Here is a 19,131-nt window from a genome sequence, read left to right on the forward strand (position 1 = left end):
TGATACTTCCTACATACTTGTGTTCATATATTCTAATTCCCCACAGCTGGAGTAAATTATAAGGCTGTCCTAGATAATAGGAAAGAAGGACAATTACCTCCTGAACAAAAGTGAGGGTAAAGGACTTGATTTTATCAGCCAACAATTATAAGAAGTGTTTTCTGATTTTATCAACTTTTAGCCTCCTTTATTCAATAGCCTTCTGATTTTAATCCAAACTGCTTTGTTTGTTTGTTTGTTTTTGTTTTTGGGTCACTCCCAGCAGCACTCAGGGGTTACTCCTAGCTCCATGCTCAAAAATCTCTCCTGGCAGGCTCAGGGGACCATATAGAATGCCGGGATTTGAACCACTGACCTTCTGCATGCAAGGCAAATGCACTACTTCCATGCTATCTTTCCGGCCCCACCCAAACTGCTATTTTAAGCAGAAAATTCATTGCTAATTTTCTTAGTAATTCTCAGATGAACTTTAAAATAAATCTACAAATGAAAAAAAAAAGGCAGTGAACCCACGAATAAGTTGCGGCATTCATCCCCTTCACCCTGCTGGCCGGGGTCCCCAAAAAGCCGCACAATACGTGATTTTACGTATGAAGTTATTTTAAATGATCTCAATATATGAACCAATATTATTAATAACAATTGACTTATACTACAATATTCAAGATATAAAAAAAGCAATTTAAAATAAAAAGGAGATAAACATCACATCAATGTCTTGGACAAAGAAGGGTTAGTGGTAAAGTTAAGGGAATTTATCTAGTTTATTTGGAAGTCTCCCAAGAGGTGCTCAGGAGAATGGATAATTCTTAACCAACTGGGTTAAGTCCTTAATGAAAGGACTTGAGGATGTTGTGTCTTTTAGATTTTATCCTGGGGACCACAAGGGACACCAGGGCAGTTTGTGTGAGCTTCCTAAAATATACCTGACAACTTTTAGTGACCAAATAAGAATTGTATGTATGTCTTTCTACTTTTGTTGTCTTTATAGAGTTTATTTATATAAAGAAATGGATATTGTAGTAGCAAGATTTTATTTAAAAAGTAAACTGAGGGCCCGGAGTGATAGCACAGTGGCATTTGCCGTGCAAGTAGCCGATCCAGGACCAAAGGTGGTTGGGTTGGAATCCTGGTGTCCCCATATGGTTTCCCCGTGCCTGCCAGGAGCTATTTCTGAGCAGACAGGCCAGGAGTAAACCCTGAGCAACGCCGGGTGTGCCCCCCCCCAAAAAAAAAAGGGGTATTTTGAGGGGGCTGGCGTGGTGGCGGCTAGAGGTAAGGTGTCTGCCTTGCCAGCGCTAGCCTAGGACTGACTGTGGTTCGATCCCCTGGCGTCCCATATGGTCCCCCAAGCCAGAGCGACTTCTGAGCAACCCCTGAGCATCTCGGGGTGGTGGCCCAAAAACAAAAATAAAAATAAAAAAATAAATTGAAGCCCAATGATATATGTAAGTGATAAAGCACTTACTATATATGTGTGAGGTCCTATGTTTAGTCCCAGAGAAAGAAATAAAAAGACAAGAAGGCAAGAAGGGGGCCAGAAATCATTCAAGAAATAAAGTTTATAAAGAAAGAAGAGGATAGAGAGAGAGAAGAAAAAAGAAAGAGAGAAAGAAAAAAATTAAAGAAAAAAGAAAGGAAGCAAGGAAGAAAAGAAAGAAAAAGAACAAAAAGAAAGCAAAGGCAATGTATCATGTCACACCACAAAGACTGGCACACATCACAAAGAACAAGAAAAATCAGTGCTGACGGAGATATGGCGAGAAAGGAACTCTCATTCACTGCTGGTGGGAATGCCTTCTAGACCAGTCTTTATGAAAAACAATATGGAGATTTTTTTAAAAACTGGAAATTGAGCTCCCAGATGATCCATCTATACCACTCCTAGGGATATACCCTAGAAACACAAAAATACAATTCGAAAATCCCTTTCTCACATTTATATTTATTGCAGCACATATTTACAATAGCCAGACTCTGGAAACAGCCAAGATGTCCTTCAATAGATGAATGGTTAAAGAAACTGGTACATATACACAATGGAATATTATGCAGCCATCAGGAGAGATGAAGTCATGAACTTTTCTTATATATGTATGTACATGAATATTATGTATGAAATAAGAATATGAAATGTATGTATGAAATAAGTCAGAGGGAGAGAGATAGACACAGAATGGTCTCACTCATCTATGGCTTTTAAGAAAAATTAAGGACACTATTGTAATAATGCTCAGACACAATATAGATGAGGGCTGGAAGGACTGGCTCACACATGAAGCTCACCAGAAAGAGTGGTGAGTGCCAATAGGGAAATAACTACTTTAACAACTATCATGACACTCTTAATATGTGAGAGAAGTAGAATGCCTGTCTCAAATACAGGCAGGGCTTGGGAAGGAGAGAGGGGGTCATTGGTGTTTGGAATGTTGAACTGGTGAAGGAGGGTGTTCCGTCTATAACTGAAACCCAACTACGATTATGCTTGTAATCATGGTGCTTAAATAAAGATTTTATAAAAGTAAATAAATAAATAAAAAGAAAAAACAAAAAAGAAAGAGAAAGATAAAAAGAAGGTAAAAAAATAAAGAAAAAGAGAAAAGAAATAAAGGAAGGAAGGAAAGAAAGAAAGAAAAAGAAAGGAAGGAAGGAAGGAAGGAAGGAAGAAGAAAGGAAAAGAAAGAAATAAAGAAAGAAGAAAGAAAGAGAGAAAGGAAGGAATAAAAAGAAAGAAGAAAGAAGGAAGGAAGGAAGGAAGGAAGGAAGGAAAGAAAGAAGAAAGAAAGAAAGAAGAAAGGAAGGAAGGAAGAAAGGAAAGAAAGAAAGAAAGAAGAAAGAAAGAAAGAATGAAAGAAGAGAGGAGAGAAAGAAAGAAAGAAAGAAAGAAAGAGAAAGAAAGAAAGAAAGAAAGAAAGAAAGAAGAAAAAAAGAAAAAGAAGGAAGGAAGAAAAGAAGGAAGGAAGGAAGGAAGGAAGGAAGGAAGAGGAAGAAGGAAGGAAGGAAGGAAGGAAGGAAAGAAGAAAGAGAAGAAAGAAAGAAAGAAGAGAAGAAGAAAGAAAGAAGAAAGAAAGAAAGAAAGAAAGAAAGAAAGAAAAGAAAGAAAAAAGAAGAAAGAAAGAAGAAAGAAGAAGAAGAAAGAAGGAAGGAAGGAAGGAAAGAAAGAAGAAAGAAAAAGAAAGAAGAAAGAAGAAAGAAAGAAAGAAAGAAGAAAGAAAGAAAGAAAGAAAGAAAGAAAGAAAGAAAGAAAGAAAGAGAAAGAAAGAAAGAAGGAAGGAAGGAAGAAAAAGAAAGAAAGAAAGAAAGAAAGAAAGAAAGAAAGAAAGAAAGAAAGAAAGAAGAAAGAAAGAAAAAGAAAGAAAGAAAAGAAAGAGAAAGAAAGAAAGAAGGAAGAAGAAGAAAGAAAGGAAGGAAGAAAGAAAGAAAGAAAGAAAGAAAGGAAGGAAGAAAGAAAGAAAGAAAGAAAGAAAGAAGAAAAATAAGAAAGAAGAAAGAAAGAAGAAAGAAAAAGAAGGAATAAAGAGAAAGAAAGAAGAAAAATAAGAAAGAAGAAAGAAAAAAGAAGGAGAAAGAAAGAAGAAAGAAAGAAAGAAAGAAAGAAAGAAAGAAAGAAAGAAAGAAAGAAAGAAAGAAAGAAAGAAAGAAAGAAAGAAAGGAAGAAAGAAAGAAAGAAAGAAAGAGAAAGAAAGAAAGAAAGAAGAAAGAGAAAGGAAAAGAAAAAGAAAGCCGAATAGCAGCAGTGATAGTAGTCAGGGCTAGTAAGACTTGCCTTGCCTGTCGCAGACACAGTCTGATCCCTGGCCCGAGTTTTACCAGAATTGATGCTTGGCTAAGATCCAGGAGTAAGCCTTCAGCAATGTTGGTTGTGAAGAAAAACAAAGCAAGAAAATAAAGATAAAAGATAGATTGAAAGTGGTGTCATGGTGTGATACTAACCTCAAAATATTCTCTTTTTATATAATATCTTTATTTAAGCACCATGATTACAAACATATTTGTAGTTAGGTTTCAGTTATTCTTTTTTTTTTTTTTGCATGTAAGTTTTTAGTTATTCTTTAGAGAACTGTGGATATGAGTCGAATTTTGGTCATTTATTCAACATGGTTATAGAACTTTATACAATATCAGACACATTTCTGGTCCAATTCTCTATATAGCTTCTGGTAATAGTATATATGCAGTTTCTTAACTTTAATTCAAGAGCCAAGATAATTATAGGAACATACATTTGTCCTATTAAGACATTGACTAGACTCTGGAGTGAGACATCTGAAAACGTCTATTGACTCATTAGTATTGTTTCAGTAACTCCTTTGGCTTTTATTTAACACAGGAAATAGGAAATCATAACATCATAAATAGTGTTAAACTGAACTTATCGATGTAGCCAGAGCAATTTTAAGCTAATCATTTTTCATTAGGCTAATGCTAGTAAAGTTTCTTATTCAGATACGTATTTTTTTTTCTTTTTTCTTCTTTTGGCTATTCAGTAACCAATGAGGTGTAGTAAGTTCTAGCAAATTGAGGCTGAGGTCTCTTAGGTTAGCTTTATTCTTTGCTGTAAATTACAGCAGCTTTATAACTGCTTAACAAGCTCTTGAATCAAGAAATGTCATAGCTGAATTTTATTGTTTATTCTGATTGGCAAGAGAGAGAGACAGAGACAGACAGAGAGAAAAGCTAGATAATTCATAAGCTTCTAGAATTCAGGAATAAAACTGCTGCCTTCAGATTGCCAAGCTGATTTATATTTTAACTATTTAGCAGCTGAAGTAGCAACGACATAAATCATAATATCCTTGCAACTTTAATATCTTTTCAATTTGCAGATTATAATTTGGCAGAACGTTACATATGTTGACATTGAATTGTATTTTGTATTTTTATTTTAGACTTGGGGCTCCAAACCCGGAAGAATCATAGAATGTTTGCCTCTTTGCCTCAAAATCTATGATTTGAAGCACAAGAATGTCAGTCAGTGCATGAATTATTAATATGCTGTGACAATAAAAAATAGATATTTGGGAAGAGATATTTTCTCATATCTGCATTTAGTAAATCAGGAAATGTAACTTGTTCACTTTTTTTCCTCATCGGCAATTGATGACAGAATGAAATAGGTTAATTTTTTCCCAACTGTATTAGCAAAAACAGAAAAGTAATTAATACATAAAGCACCAAATATGAAATATTACTCTGCACAGAGGCATTTCACACTTCAATGATTTCATGAGTAGACCAGAGGTGCCAGAACAATAATTAATATGTTGTAAGGGAAAATTATTATGCAAGGTCAGCTGCATTTGAAGACTTTACAAAGGAGAGGCATTGAAAGATAGTCTAAACTATAACTTAAACATGCTTTCAAACGAATATTCTTTAAAATGTCTGTTTTTTCAATGGGAAATTAGTAGGAATTTATTTTATCTGTCACTGCAGGTATGTCTCTGACTGGAAGCACAATGTTGGCAATATATCAATTTTTGGAAAATATGAATAAATAAGCTGATATATCATGATTTATGCTTGAATGTATGAAGTTTATGGTTTACACTTTTGAATTCTCAACAAAATCATAAAATGTAAACAAATTAATTTATAGTATTTATAATTTTACTAAGAAATACGTATTCAACAAAATAATGTCAGAAAGAAAAATAAAAAAATCAAAACTATCATAATAGAATGGGAATTAATGTTTTAATAAGTGTTGTTTTATATTTTTACTCTAGAATATACCCTAAGCAGATTACTTTTCTTTAGTGTAACTTTTCTCATTAGGAGATTATTTTAGGTAAGTGAATATTTCTCTATGCTTATTAAAATAGGTATCTAATACTTCACTGTCTACATCAGATAGTCTAAGATTTGCATGCTTTTTCCTTGCATGCTGCCAATCTGGTTTTGATTCTCAGCATCCCATATGCTCCTCAGATGATCCCCTGAGCCTGCCACGAGTAAATCCTGAGTGCAGAGTCAGGAGTAATCCCTGAATGCTGTCCAGGTGTGGCCCCCCAAAACAAACAAAAGAACAGTACTAAGCAAACTTCTATGAATAAACATATAATTAAAACAATAATTCAAATAATTTTAATTAAAATAATTAATTTAAGTAAATTAAAACAATTAAATATTAGCATATTAAACTAAATTATCATTAGTTTGGTTTAGGTCTGTAGCCAGAGATGCTCATGTGTCACTTTTGGCAGTGCTTGCGGGACCAAATCAGGTACCAAGGATAAAGGTGCAGGCAAAAGGCAAAGCAATACCCTATACTATTATTCCTATTATATACTATACTATTATTCCAGCCAACTTTCTCATTTAGAAGTCGTGATGAGTATTAATGGAGATTTAACTTGATCTTGTCTTTTGGACACTTTCTACTAACAAAATTCTGATTGCTTTGATAGGGCATTATTAAATAATAAGTTCTACAAAAATATTTTCTCAGTTTTATTCACAACATAACGTGAATTTCTATATTCACTATTGATTTTGATTACCAAGGGGTTTTTTTTTTGCTTTTGTTTTATCAAGTTTTTATTTACTTTGTTGTCATGTAGAAACATGAATTTTTTCCATTGTGAAGAGTGAATAAAAATACCTTAAAAATAATTCAAAACCAAAATGAACTCTTGTAGTTTGGGTCCCATATTTACCACTGTCTTGAGGCATTCAGATATCTCACCTCTACACCTCCAGTATGCCCAATGTCCCTTCCCCTCACCATTGTCCCCATGCCTATTCTTACATTCTTCTTCATTTCTCTCCTTCATTGGCAATTTCATTTCTGTAAACTAGGACCAAGTATTTTCCCACCTTTGACACCTTCCATTATCTAGTCTTTTATTCTATATATTACAGATAAGTAAGAACCATCTAATATTTGTCCTTTTTCTTCAGACTTCCTTCAAAATTTGTCTGCTAACAAGGTAATGTGACTGGTGATGGTTGGATAGATGTTGGCCCTTTCATAATAGGATTAGAGTTGTAATACTGTATGTCTGAAACTCTATATTAATAGCTTTGTAAATTCATGATACCTTAATTTTTTTTTTTTTGGTTTTTTGTCACACCAAGCAGTGCTCCAGCGGGTTTCTCCTGGTTCCATGCTCAGAAATCACTCCAGGCAGGCTCGGGGGATCATATGGGATGCCGGGATTCGAACCAATGACATTCTACACATGAAAGGCAAATGCCTTACCTTCATGCTATCTCTCTGGTACCCATGGTACCTAATATTTTAAAATAAACTAAATTGGGCTGGGCTCAGAACACTCCACATGCAGGATTTCTTGTGCCTTTGACTGGTATGATGGGGGCTCTGGACAGGACAGCTAGCCATAGGACCCCCTGGGGCTGACCACTTAGTCCAGGGCGAGCAAGATTCCCCACACACCAGGCGGGTCTTCAGGGCACACGCCTGGTTAATCGGGGCCCTGGGGGGAGGGGTGAGAAGTTCCTCCCTAGTGCATCCAAAAACTACAGAACCGCTGCCGAGGGGGCGTGAATACTTCATGTATTCAGAATATTCCTTATTCTTATGTTATGTTTTGCGTATACAGAATGTTCATTTTGTATTCTGCCCCTTCCACACCCCTCACAAAGCTCTTTTTTACTCCTTAACTCCTCTAACCTCCTCTCAAACATCACTAACCTACATTACTCTTTTTAACTTCAGTAGTGTACAATCCTAATCACAGTCCAAAGCTGTGCATTGTGTGTGACAACCCCAAACTGTTTCAAGATACATAAAATGGACACGTATTTCTTTAGAATATTTTGTGTTTTTTCTCTGACAGCTATAATTCTTACTAAATGTTGTCTTATACAGTGATGATTCTAACCACTTTTTATCTTCTCTTTTTGAGCTGTCTAACAAGGAATTTTGGTGGAAGAGTCCCCCAGTTTAATGCTTATGATTGAACCATGTCATGGGAATCATTGGAATTGTTCTTATGGCCCCCATATGTGCCAATAACACCACGTGGCATTGCTTCTTATTTGCATAGGCACATTAAAATGGGAAAATACTATACATACAAATAAGATCCTATCTAATAGAGATTGGAACACACAAATCTTGTAGTGCAAAGGGACCTTACATCCTGAACATTGACATAATGACCTGGCACAGACCTCAGAAGAAAGGGCATATTCCATTCTCCCCTGAACCAGGGAAGCCATCCACGAAACATCCAGGCTGGTCTATAACATCACCTGGAAGCAATCCTCTACCACAGAAGACCTACACTGCTCAGACTTCGACCTGCTCAAAAGAGACTTCCCTTAACACTGAGAAGACTTAACAACAACAACGACCTGCTTACAGGACAGGGCTCCCTGTGTTGCCCTTTGAATGTGAGGTGAAAGGAGAGGATGCTCCACATCCTGACTTCAATGTAGATATGCAGATTCCAGGATCTTTAATACAGAGAACATGATACCAACAACAGAGACTGTGTGAAAAATAAAAGTGTGTTGGCACTACAGACAATGTCTTGGATTGGACGATCTAGCTTGCCTGGAGCCTAGACTTGGTCTTGTGCCAGGAAACTTCAGGGGTCTGGTCTCTTTGTACTTAGGCCAACGTTATTTCTTTCCATGTCCCTCATATTTTGGTGGGCCTATGCAAACAACAATTGCCACTCTAACACCACTTTTACTGTGCTCCTTTGACTCTAATCCTTAAAAAGAACTCACTTAAAATTTGAGGTTAACTTAAGCTAATATGCATGTATATGGAAATGTAAGAAAATACTATGCCTGTAATGTTTAAGGAGTTACGTAAGTTTTATGGCTTTAGATTGCCTTGTGTACTGTTAAGAAATATTATAATGTGTTACAATCTGGGGACTTGAGGGACAAAGTAATTGTACATGGATTCTGTCTTATTTATCTTAATGTTCTTTGGCTGAAATTTCAAAGTTAAGATATCAGCAAGGGGAATTCTGAGAATTATGTTATGGGTGATTGTCCTTCCACTGTAACTTTACCTTGTCCTCTTTCTTTGCACCCTTGTTCTCATAATAAATAAATAAAAAATAAACTAAATTGTTTCCATTGGTCTTAAAACTAAAATAAAAAAGATGTCTTAAAACTAAATATGTCTTATAGAATCTGTACAGAAACCAGGATCTCTAACTACAGAAACCTACAGCAACAATTGTGATTGTGAAGAGCTTTTACTGGGACCAAAGTGGAAGACTTTGGGGGTTGGACAACCTAATATACTGGAGCAGGAAGTTGGTCTTATGCCAGAATACTTCATGGGTAAGATCAAAGGATTTTCCTTTTTATTTCTCCCAAATTTTTCTGTGCCTATGCAAACAATTGCCATACACACCTTTTTATTGTATTTTTATCTCTTATTTTAAAAAAAGAGCTTACTAAACCTTCTGCTATTGTATTAATGACAATATTGGAGATACAATAATTTTCACAAAAACACTTGTTACTGAACTTTTTCTTCTCTTCCATTTTACTTTTTTAGTTTTTCTTTCTATTTTAATAACTTTGCTTTCTGTCATTTTGAAACAAATGTATTATGATCAGTTATGTCAATTCTGTGATGCATTTTCTTTAAGTGAAAAAATTCAAAATAACAAACTAAATATGTCTTAAAACTAATTTCTTAATATGTCTTTAAAACAATGTCTTAAAACTAAAATAAGAAAGAAAAATTTAATACATTTGTATGCAAATTGAAAACTAGTAACCATTATTTTCTGGGTCTTTACTGTGTAGCAGTGATGATTTTTACAACAGATCTATGCTCTCTGAATCAATGACAATATAGTTTATCCACACAATTACCCCTTAAAATAAGTTTTGTGTTATTTTCCATAAAGAAACTAAATGATTTATAAAAATAAATTGCCTGAATTTCACACAGGTTGATGTCTGGAGAGTAAGATTTGAATCGAGACCAATCTGAATTGAGCTCCAGTGACTCTAACAGAAGCAATCTTAAAACATGCAGTTCTGAAAATACTGTATCTCAAAACAGTACACATTGTAGTTTATTTATGTATTTATAACCACCCCTTTTTTTTATCTCAATCTATTGTTAGTTTAGTGTTATGAGTGAAGGTGTCTGCTTGGATTCATATAAATTTTGACCACCTGGACCTGTGGTAAGAAACAGTGTGTCTCATGTCTCAAACATGAGGTGCGAGCAAGGTTGGTGCCAGGTTGGCAGAGCAAGTTCTAATTCTTTCTCAGCACATATGGCACTTTGGTATAGGATGTGCTCTTAGTTACACTAGCCCTATTTTGTTTTCTCTCCTTTCCTCACATACTGGAGCCCATGTAATAGTTTGTCTTTCTTGTTAACCTCTTTCTGTGTATATCAATGAATGAGAGGTGATATAAAGCAGGAAAAAGCCAGGAAATTGAGAGCACTGGCAATGCTGGGCTTCCTGGAAGGTTTTCTTGGCACCCAGGCTTTGCGTTCTGAGATTAGCCTAGGGGGAGAGGCCTATGTGATAGGATATATCTCCTGTGACACAGTTCTAAGAAAGCTAGGGAGGTGGGAGAAAGATTTGTTCCAGACACTGTCCAAACACAAATGGAATGGGAGTTCATAAAAAGCAAGGAAGAGACCATTTTAATTCTGGATATGGAGCTTAACAGAGGCACACAATTAGTTCCAAAAATTGTCCTGTTGTGGCATTCCAAACATATACTGCGCCTCTGTCCTACTCATTATGAATCTTTATCCTTTCCTCTCCCTCTGCTCCCTCTCTCATCAGCAGGCTAAAGAGAGGATCCATTTCTAGATTAAGCTTGGGGCTTTTTGGCACACAGCTTGATTGTCTCGGTTGCCTCTTGGCAGATTTAAATTGTTAGAGAAATGAAACTCGTTTGAAAACAGTAGGCCCTGGCAGGCACTCTCCCAGGCATTGCCCAGGACTTCAGGAACAGTTGTCGACTTGCTGCATGGCATTTGTCTAGGTTGGGTTTGATCTTATTCTCAGATCCCATATGGTAAGAAATAATTCCACTTTATACTTTTGTATGCTTCATGATTTTGAGGATGGAGGTCAAAAAGGGAATTTGCAGACATTTTGTGCTTGAAACCAAGATTTAATGAAGATGAGGATTTAGAAATAAAAATTATTCGCATGAATATAGAAGATGAATATAGAAAATAGAACAAGAGTTTTAAAAAAATGTTCTGAGGCCCGGAGAGATAGCACAGCGGTGTTTGCCTTGCAAGCAGACGATACAGGATCAAAGGTGGTTGGTTCGAATCCCGGTATCCCATATGGTCCCCCCTGCCTGCCAGGAGCTATTTTTGAGCAGACAGCCAGGAGTAACCCCTGAGCACTGCCGGGTGGGGCCACCCCCCCAAAATGTTCTGAGTATAAATCTTTAACTATGCTGTCCTTAATTTTAAGATATTTCTACAATTGTGGGTGTATAATAGTTACAACTAATACACTGATGATACTGACAACTAATATGTGATTTTTGAAAGATATAAATGCATTACAGGTCAAGGGAGGAACTCACGTAGTAGAGTACATGCCCTAAATATGATCCCTAGTAGCAAATGGCCAAACAGCACCAGCAAGGATAGTTCTGATGGCCCCTGATTACTTCTGGATGTGGCCTTTGTGGTCATGGATGAATATTATCAGTTAAGTAGGCCTGAACTCTACTGAAAGAGGAAACTATTAAAAGTTATCAAATAAATAAAAATATAATATACTCCTTTAACAAAGACAAAAGGACTGTATAAGTGAAGAAACAAAAGAATTTTGTACTACTACTAGTAGGACTCATTTGATATGATAAGCTGTTGAAATGTTTGGCTTTCTTTAACAAAGTCAGACCTTCATTATGAAAGAATCATTTACCTGTGGTATGTTACCCTGTGTGATAATAGGAAAAGAAATACAAGCATATCAAAGGGAGGATATCCCTATTGTAACATTGCTTTTGAATTTTAAAACTTAGAATAGTTTTTTTTAACCAAACTTAAAAATGTGCCTATTCACTGATGAATAGTATATAAAGCCAACAGACTACCTGGCAGCCTGCAAGTAATGATGACATCATACAATTTTCTGCAACTTATTTGGAATGGAAAGATACTGTGTTTAAGTGAAGTACACTAGAAGAAGATAAACACAGGATGATCTCCATTTATCCTGTAGTATATAGAATAACTGGATTGAAGAAGCACAGAGAAGGAAACAAATCAAGGTGGGAAGGATATAGATGATGAAGGGAAGTAATGGGAGATCAGGGGTCTGGGCTCTAGGTTATATGGGGTGTGTGGGAGAGTACATATACCTATAAATCTAAATTACAGACTCAATGACACTAAAAATATGTTATCATGCTAACCTAAGATGAAACCACTGAACTTTAGTGTGCCTGTCAGGTGGCAGGGCAGGAGTCTTGGGGAGGTTTACTAGAGGGCTACAGCATGGGAGTACTAGTGATGGAAGTTGACACTGACAGTGGAATTTGTGTTGAAATATATCCTAAACTCAACATATCCCATAACATTGTAAACCACAGTTCCTTAATTGAATAAAATTACTTTAAAAATGTGCCTCTCTGGGGCTGCAGAGTAAAGAGGATCGAGTGCTTACTGTGCACATAGCTGACCTTAGGTTCCAATTCTCTGGTCCTCCTGAGCACCACCTAGAGTGAAAACTGAGTCAGAGCAAGGAGTAATCCCTGGGGCCGGAGAGATAGATGGAGGTAGGTGTTTTGCCTTTCATGCAGGAGGTCATCGGTTTGAATCACAGCGTCCCTATAGGTCTCCCGTGCCTGCAGGAGCAATTTCTGAACCTGGAGCCAGGAAATAACCTCCTGAGCACTGCCAGGTGTGACCCAAAAAACACACACAAAAAAGGAGTAATCCCTGACCAATTGCCTGATGGGTGACCTAAAACACCAAAAACAAAAGTGCTTATTAAAAAGTAGGATGGCACCAAACCAAACAATTGTATGAACATTGAGTAGAAATAAAAAATGATCAGACTTGAAACCCAAATCCCAAAGCCAAAGCCAACTACAACAGGAAAACAATACCCAATCTACAACAAGCTAGACACAGAAGGGACCATTTGTACTAGCAACCTGGGGCAAAGGAGAGGGGATATGGGATGCATACTGGGAACAGGGGTGGAGGGAGGACAACATTGGTGGTGGGAATGCCCCCTGATTCAATATTACTATGTACCCTGAAATACTACTGTGAATGATTTGTATCCAGTTTGGTGAAATAAAAATTATTAATATAAAAAATAAAGACAAAGTGGAAATAGATGAAGTAAAGTAAACTTCTGGTGATGTATTGTGTTAAAAAATTGTGTATACCAGAAAATTAATTATAAATAATTTTTCAAGTCACAGTTCCTCAATTTTAAAATGTTTTAAAGTATGGCTCTAAAACACTTGTCAGGGGAGATACCATGATCACAAAAGCGATTTTACCAGTTGTATTATTGTACTTCAGATGTTTCTGAAGAGATTTTTTACAAATATGGGAACTTGAGAACATAATTTGAGGCTACTGCTTTTGTGCTCTCATTGAGTAAGAAAAGGGAATATAAAGGCAGGGGATGATATCTGTAGTGGTTCAGATGAGTTGTTCTCTAACACATTTACGTGTCTTTTTAAAAACAATTTATTTTGGTTTTGAGGCCCTCACCCTAGTAGTACTCAGGAATTATTCCTGGCTTTGCCCTCAAGAATCATTCCTGATGGGGCTGCAAAACTTTGGAATGCCAGGTTGGTCATACGCAAAGCAAGCAGGATTCCCTGATATGCTATCACTATCAATATCACTGTAGCTCTAATTGGTTTTCTTTTAACTTTTAATAGGACAGAATGATAATAAACAACTAGAATTTTTAAAAACTGGGGTAAATTTAGGAAGATAGCTCAAAGGGCTAGTGTGTATGCTTTGTACTGCAGGAGTCCTGGATTCGATCCATGGGAACTTTCATGTTCTCCTGAGCACCTCCCTAAGCATGATTCACAAGTATCTTATAGTATGAATGGCCCTAAGTACTGCTGGGTGTGGCTCCAAAACAAAGAAACAACTGAAATAGATATGATAATTATTATAACCAACTTTTTGTGAAACAAATACTGCTATTTGATGTAATTATAAATCTCATTTTCTTTCCTCTATCTTCTAACAACCGTGTGGGAAAAGAAACAAACACTTAACAGCTGGAGCTGTGAACACAGAGCAGATTTCAGAATCACTAAATGTGTATGCCATTCCAAATAGCACTTGAGGATCATAAATAGCCAGTATTTAAACCCACTAAATCCTAAGTACTACCTCTGTTTATTTATTTTTTTTATTTTGGGAGTGACACACTCCCTCTGCTCTTCCCTGACACACAACTTCTTCTATTTCACAATCAACAGGGCTAATGATTAGACTCATTCACAGACTCGATTTAATAGAGATGAAGTTACACAATGACAACCTACAAAACTCTTAAGGAAAATTTTCATTTTTAATGGTTTGTGAAGTTAAACTCAATACCTCAGCCTATTTGCCGGCACACTGGGATGTGCTCAGAAGCTATTCCTCTTTCTTAGATTCAGGTATCACTCCTGGATGTGTGGACCATATGTGGTCCTGGTAATCAAAATGAAAATGGCTGCATAGAGAGCAAGTGTCTTAATCCCTGTATTATTTCTATAGACCCTCAGACCTGATTTTTCACCTGGATTCATTCCTAATATATCTATCTAGTTCAGTTAATCCAGGCTAAACAGTAGCTAAAATAAAGTAGAATAAAACAGAGGTAGAGGATCAATCTGATTAAATTTTAACAATTTGTACATCAGTGTCTGACTTTCATCAGGTCTTATGATTGTCAGTATAGTATCTACTGTTGAATGGGGGATTATGTCCATTCCAATTACTGATGCTTTTTAACTTTACAGATGTCAACAGCATTCCTTCAAACCTGTTCATTTCCAGAGCAGTGCTTTACCAGATGGGAATTAGAAAGGAAGATTTGACAAAATCTGTTTCTCTATTACTCAGTACCAAGGAATATTACACTAACACTCATTTCTGCTAATCCATTCATTTCAGGTTTGATTTACCTTTTTTGCCTTTATCTAAAATCTCTGTGGTTTTATAGGATTATATATTGCTATATTCAGGTTTTGAATGAATCATGGTATATGCATTTTAATATCATTTTATCTGGCTTGCAAAGCCAGGATTAACCTGTTGATTTTGATTAAAAGGATTTTGTTTAGATTTTAGAGAAAGAGTGTAAACTTTTGTTACTGCTGAGTTCCTTCTTTATGGACAAAGTGAATAATGTTGCCTATGTTGATGAAGAAAGGAGAAATCACAATTTTATAAATTATGTATAAATACTGAATGAGCTGCTGCATAAATAAGTGTCAGTTTCCTTAGCACTGAATTTTGTATTCCTTATTGTGGTAAATTGTCAGGTGGACACCACTGAAATAAATATTATTTGAACCATAGTAAAGGAAGAAATATTGTTGACTAATTACAACATAGACACTCAGATTTTTAATAAAGTGCATTTTTCAAAACCATACAATAAATGCTAAAATGTCAAAGGAGGCAAGCCTGGTGGTGTGCACCAGGGAAGGCTGAAGCTAGAGGATCACTTTAGTCCAGGTTTTCTGGGCTATAGTGTACTATGCTGATCAAGTGTCTTCATTAATTTAAGTATTAATATGGTGAACCCTGGGAGTTGGGGACCACCAGATTGCTTATGGAGGTGTGAAATGATGCAGGTCAGAAACAGAGCAGGTTAAAATATGAAAGGAAAGACTCTTTCCTCTTTTGTGATGATCACTTTTTTGCTCCACCAATGTGGTTATGGAAAACAGAAATATTCAGGAGGGTTCTGCTATTCTTATCATTTATATATTTTTATTCCATTTTCATGGTTCCCTGGGTTGTGTTCAGGAAGCACACTTAATGATACTCAAAGGAACCTATGCATTGTTTGGATGGAAATTGGGTTAGCTGTTTGCATGGTAAGCACCATGTCACGTGCTACCCTATCATTCTGGTCATCTAATAATTGAGCTATAACAGTATAATAATAAAAAAATCCTAGAGATGAATAGAATGTGTTCAGCTCTATCACATTTATCAAGTCAGCTACTTTTTACAGCAGCTTTAGGAGGTCAATAAAAAGCTCAGAGAGATGATTGTGTAAAGTGACAGAACAATGGCCAAAACCTGGGCAATCAGGTCCTAGTCCAAGTTATTAACCACATATTAATAATGTTTTTATAATTTCACAACTAGTTTTTGTTGACCCTAAAATTATACTACATAAACTAAATTTAGTGACAATATGACAAACATCAAATAAAAATGGAATCAATATTTGTTAGATTGTTCTGCATTTCACACTTTTATTTATTGTAGAAACTCCAGATAATGGTTCCATATTTCTAGATTTTAAGCATAGCTCATATGCTGTTGCTAAGGTGACCCCTAGCCCTTTGGGCTCCTTGTCTCCTTGGCCTTACCCTGTACTTGGAACACAAGTATAGGATAAAGAAGAATTTAATTGTGAAAATTAGATTCAAACCCAATGTCAATGTTTGTAAAAAGTAACAGTTATTTCCCTAAATAGGTGATAAAGAATTGGAGATTGGATAATACGTTAAAAAATCAAGAGGGAGACTTAAAGCCAAATTTACCAAATTGAAAAGAAAATGTTGGCAAATATATTTAAATATATCCCTTATATCTGAAAATACATTTCATTTAATTTATGAAGTTTCTTTTGCTTATATCTGGTTATTTCTTTCAAGTCACTCTCTCAGGTTATTTTCTATAATTTCTAACTAAAATATTCAAACATTTTTCACTATCCTTAAATGAAATTTTTTAATTAGAATATAAGCATTTCAGTGTATCTAAAAAATAAAAATGTGCCTGCTATGAAAAAGTCTTGTATTACGCAGTTTGGATATTCTTATTTTTAATTCTAGTGCAATTCTAACTCCACAAAGACAGAGTTCATTTTAGATAATCTACATCTCTTCCTTTTCTCTAGTTCTTATTCACTGTTTTCCTGTCTTCATGGATATGCAGATAGCACAATATTTACATATAGTGGATCATTAGTAAGCATCTGCTGTGTGAAAAATTGCTTTCCCATTACTGTATTTAGAGCACTATTGTTTTTAGTCATAAAAATAATGTTTGTTTTGGAAATTTTGGAAAATACAATAAAACTCAAAGAAAAAATTAGCTATAACTTTCTGAGTTTTTTGGTTTTGTTTTATTTTAAACATTTGTTTAAATGTCAGGGATCAAAGTCAGAGATCACATAGGCAAGGCATGTATTGTACCATTGATCTATGTTTCTAGACCAAATATTAATGTAATTTTTCTTGTGTAGCATGAGTTTTCCTTTTATGAATAACAATGACTCAAAGTTATTCATGACTGATTTTTACCTATACAATATTAAAACACCAAGATTTTATTTTTTTTCTCTTTTTCTTTGTTTTGTTTTTTGGGCCACACCCACAGGGTTACTCCTGGCTTTGTGCTCAGAAATCACTCCTGGCTTGAAGAACCACATGCAATGCCAGGAGATCAAACCGCAGTCCTTCCTAGGTTAGCATGTGCAAGAAAGACACCCTACTGCTTGCGCCTACATTCCGGTCCCAAACACCAAGATTATTAAATAAAAAAACTACCTCATATAGAATAGTGTAGATGAGGTTTAAAACAAAGTTTGGACATTAATTCAGGCACCTAGCTCCAGATTTCTTTTATTGGCTGAATCTTAACAATACTTGACAGTAAAGCAAACAGGTTTTCAGTTTAACTTTTGTCAAAAGGGGCTCAAAAGTAGTAATAAAAGGAAAAGGTTGAAAACTACTTTCTGGAGGCATGATTTTAAACACTGAGTGGCAGCATAAGATGTGAAATTAGGACAAATGTTCCAAGTCCTAGAAAATGACAATTTTACTTGACTCTATCCTGCTTAAGAAATGTTTCAGGATTACAGGTTTTCTTTTTTTTTTTTTTTAATGCATAATTTTTTTTTATTTAAACACCTTGATTACATACATGATTGGGTTTGGGTTTCAGTCATAAAAGGAACACCACCCATCACCAGTGCAACATTCCCATCACCCAAGTCCCAAATCTCCCTCCTCCCCACCCAACCCCCGCCTATACCCTAAACAGGCTCTACATTTCCCTCATACATTCTCAATATTAGGACAGTTCAAAATGTAGTTATTTCTCTAACTAAACTCATCACTCTTTGTGGTGAGCTTCCTGAGGTGAGCTGGAACTTCCAGCTCTTTTCTCTTTTGTGTCTGAAAATTATTATTACCAGGGTGTCTTTCATTTTTCTTAAAACCCATAGATGAGTGAGACCATTCTGCGTTTTTCTCTCTCTCTCTGACTTATTTCACTCAGCATAATAGATTCCATGTACATCCATGTATAGGAAAATTTCATGACTTCATCTCTCCTGACAGCTGCATAATATTCCATTGTGTATATGTACCACAGTTTCTTTAGCCATTCGTCTGTTGAAGGGCATCTTGGTTGTTTCCAGAGTCTTGCTATGGTAAATAGAGCTGCAATGAATATAGGTGTAAGGAAGGGGTTTTTGTATTGCATTTTTGTGTTCCTAGGGTATATTCCTAGGAGTGGTATAGCTGGATCGTATGGGAGCTCGATTTCCAGTTTTTGGAGGAATCTCCATATCGCTTTCCATAAAGGTTGAACTAGACAGCATTCCCACCAGCAGTGGATAAGAGTTCCTTTCTCTCCACATCCCCGCCAACACTGTTTATTCTCATTCTTTGTGATGTGTGCCATTCTCTGGGGTGTGAGGTGGTATCTCATCGTTGTTTTGATTTGCATCTCCCTGATGATTAGTGATGTGGAACATTTTTTCATGTGTCTTTTGGCCATGCGTATTTCTTCTTTGTCAAAGTGTCTGTTCATTTCTTCTCCCCATTTTTTGATGGGGTTAGATGTTTTTTTCTTGTAAAGTTCTGTCAGTGCCTTGTATATTTTGGAGATTAGCCCCTTATCTGATGGGTATTGGGTGAATAGTTTCTCCCACTCAGTGGGTGGCTCTTGTATCCTGGGCACTA

Source organism: Suncus etruscus, chromosome 16, assembly GCF_024139225.1.
Source record: "Suncus etruscus isolate mSunEtr1 chromosome 16, mSunEtr1.pri.cur, whole genome shotgun sequence".
NCBI classification, from domain to species: domain Eukaryota; kingdom Metazoa; phylum Chordata; class Mammalia; order Eulipotyphla; family Soricidae; genus Suncus; species Suncus etruscus.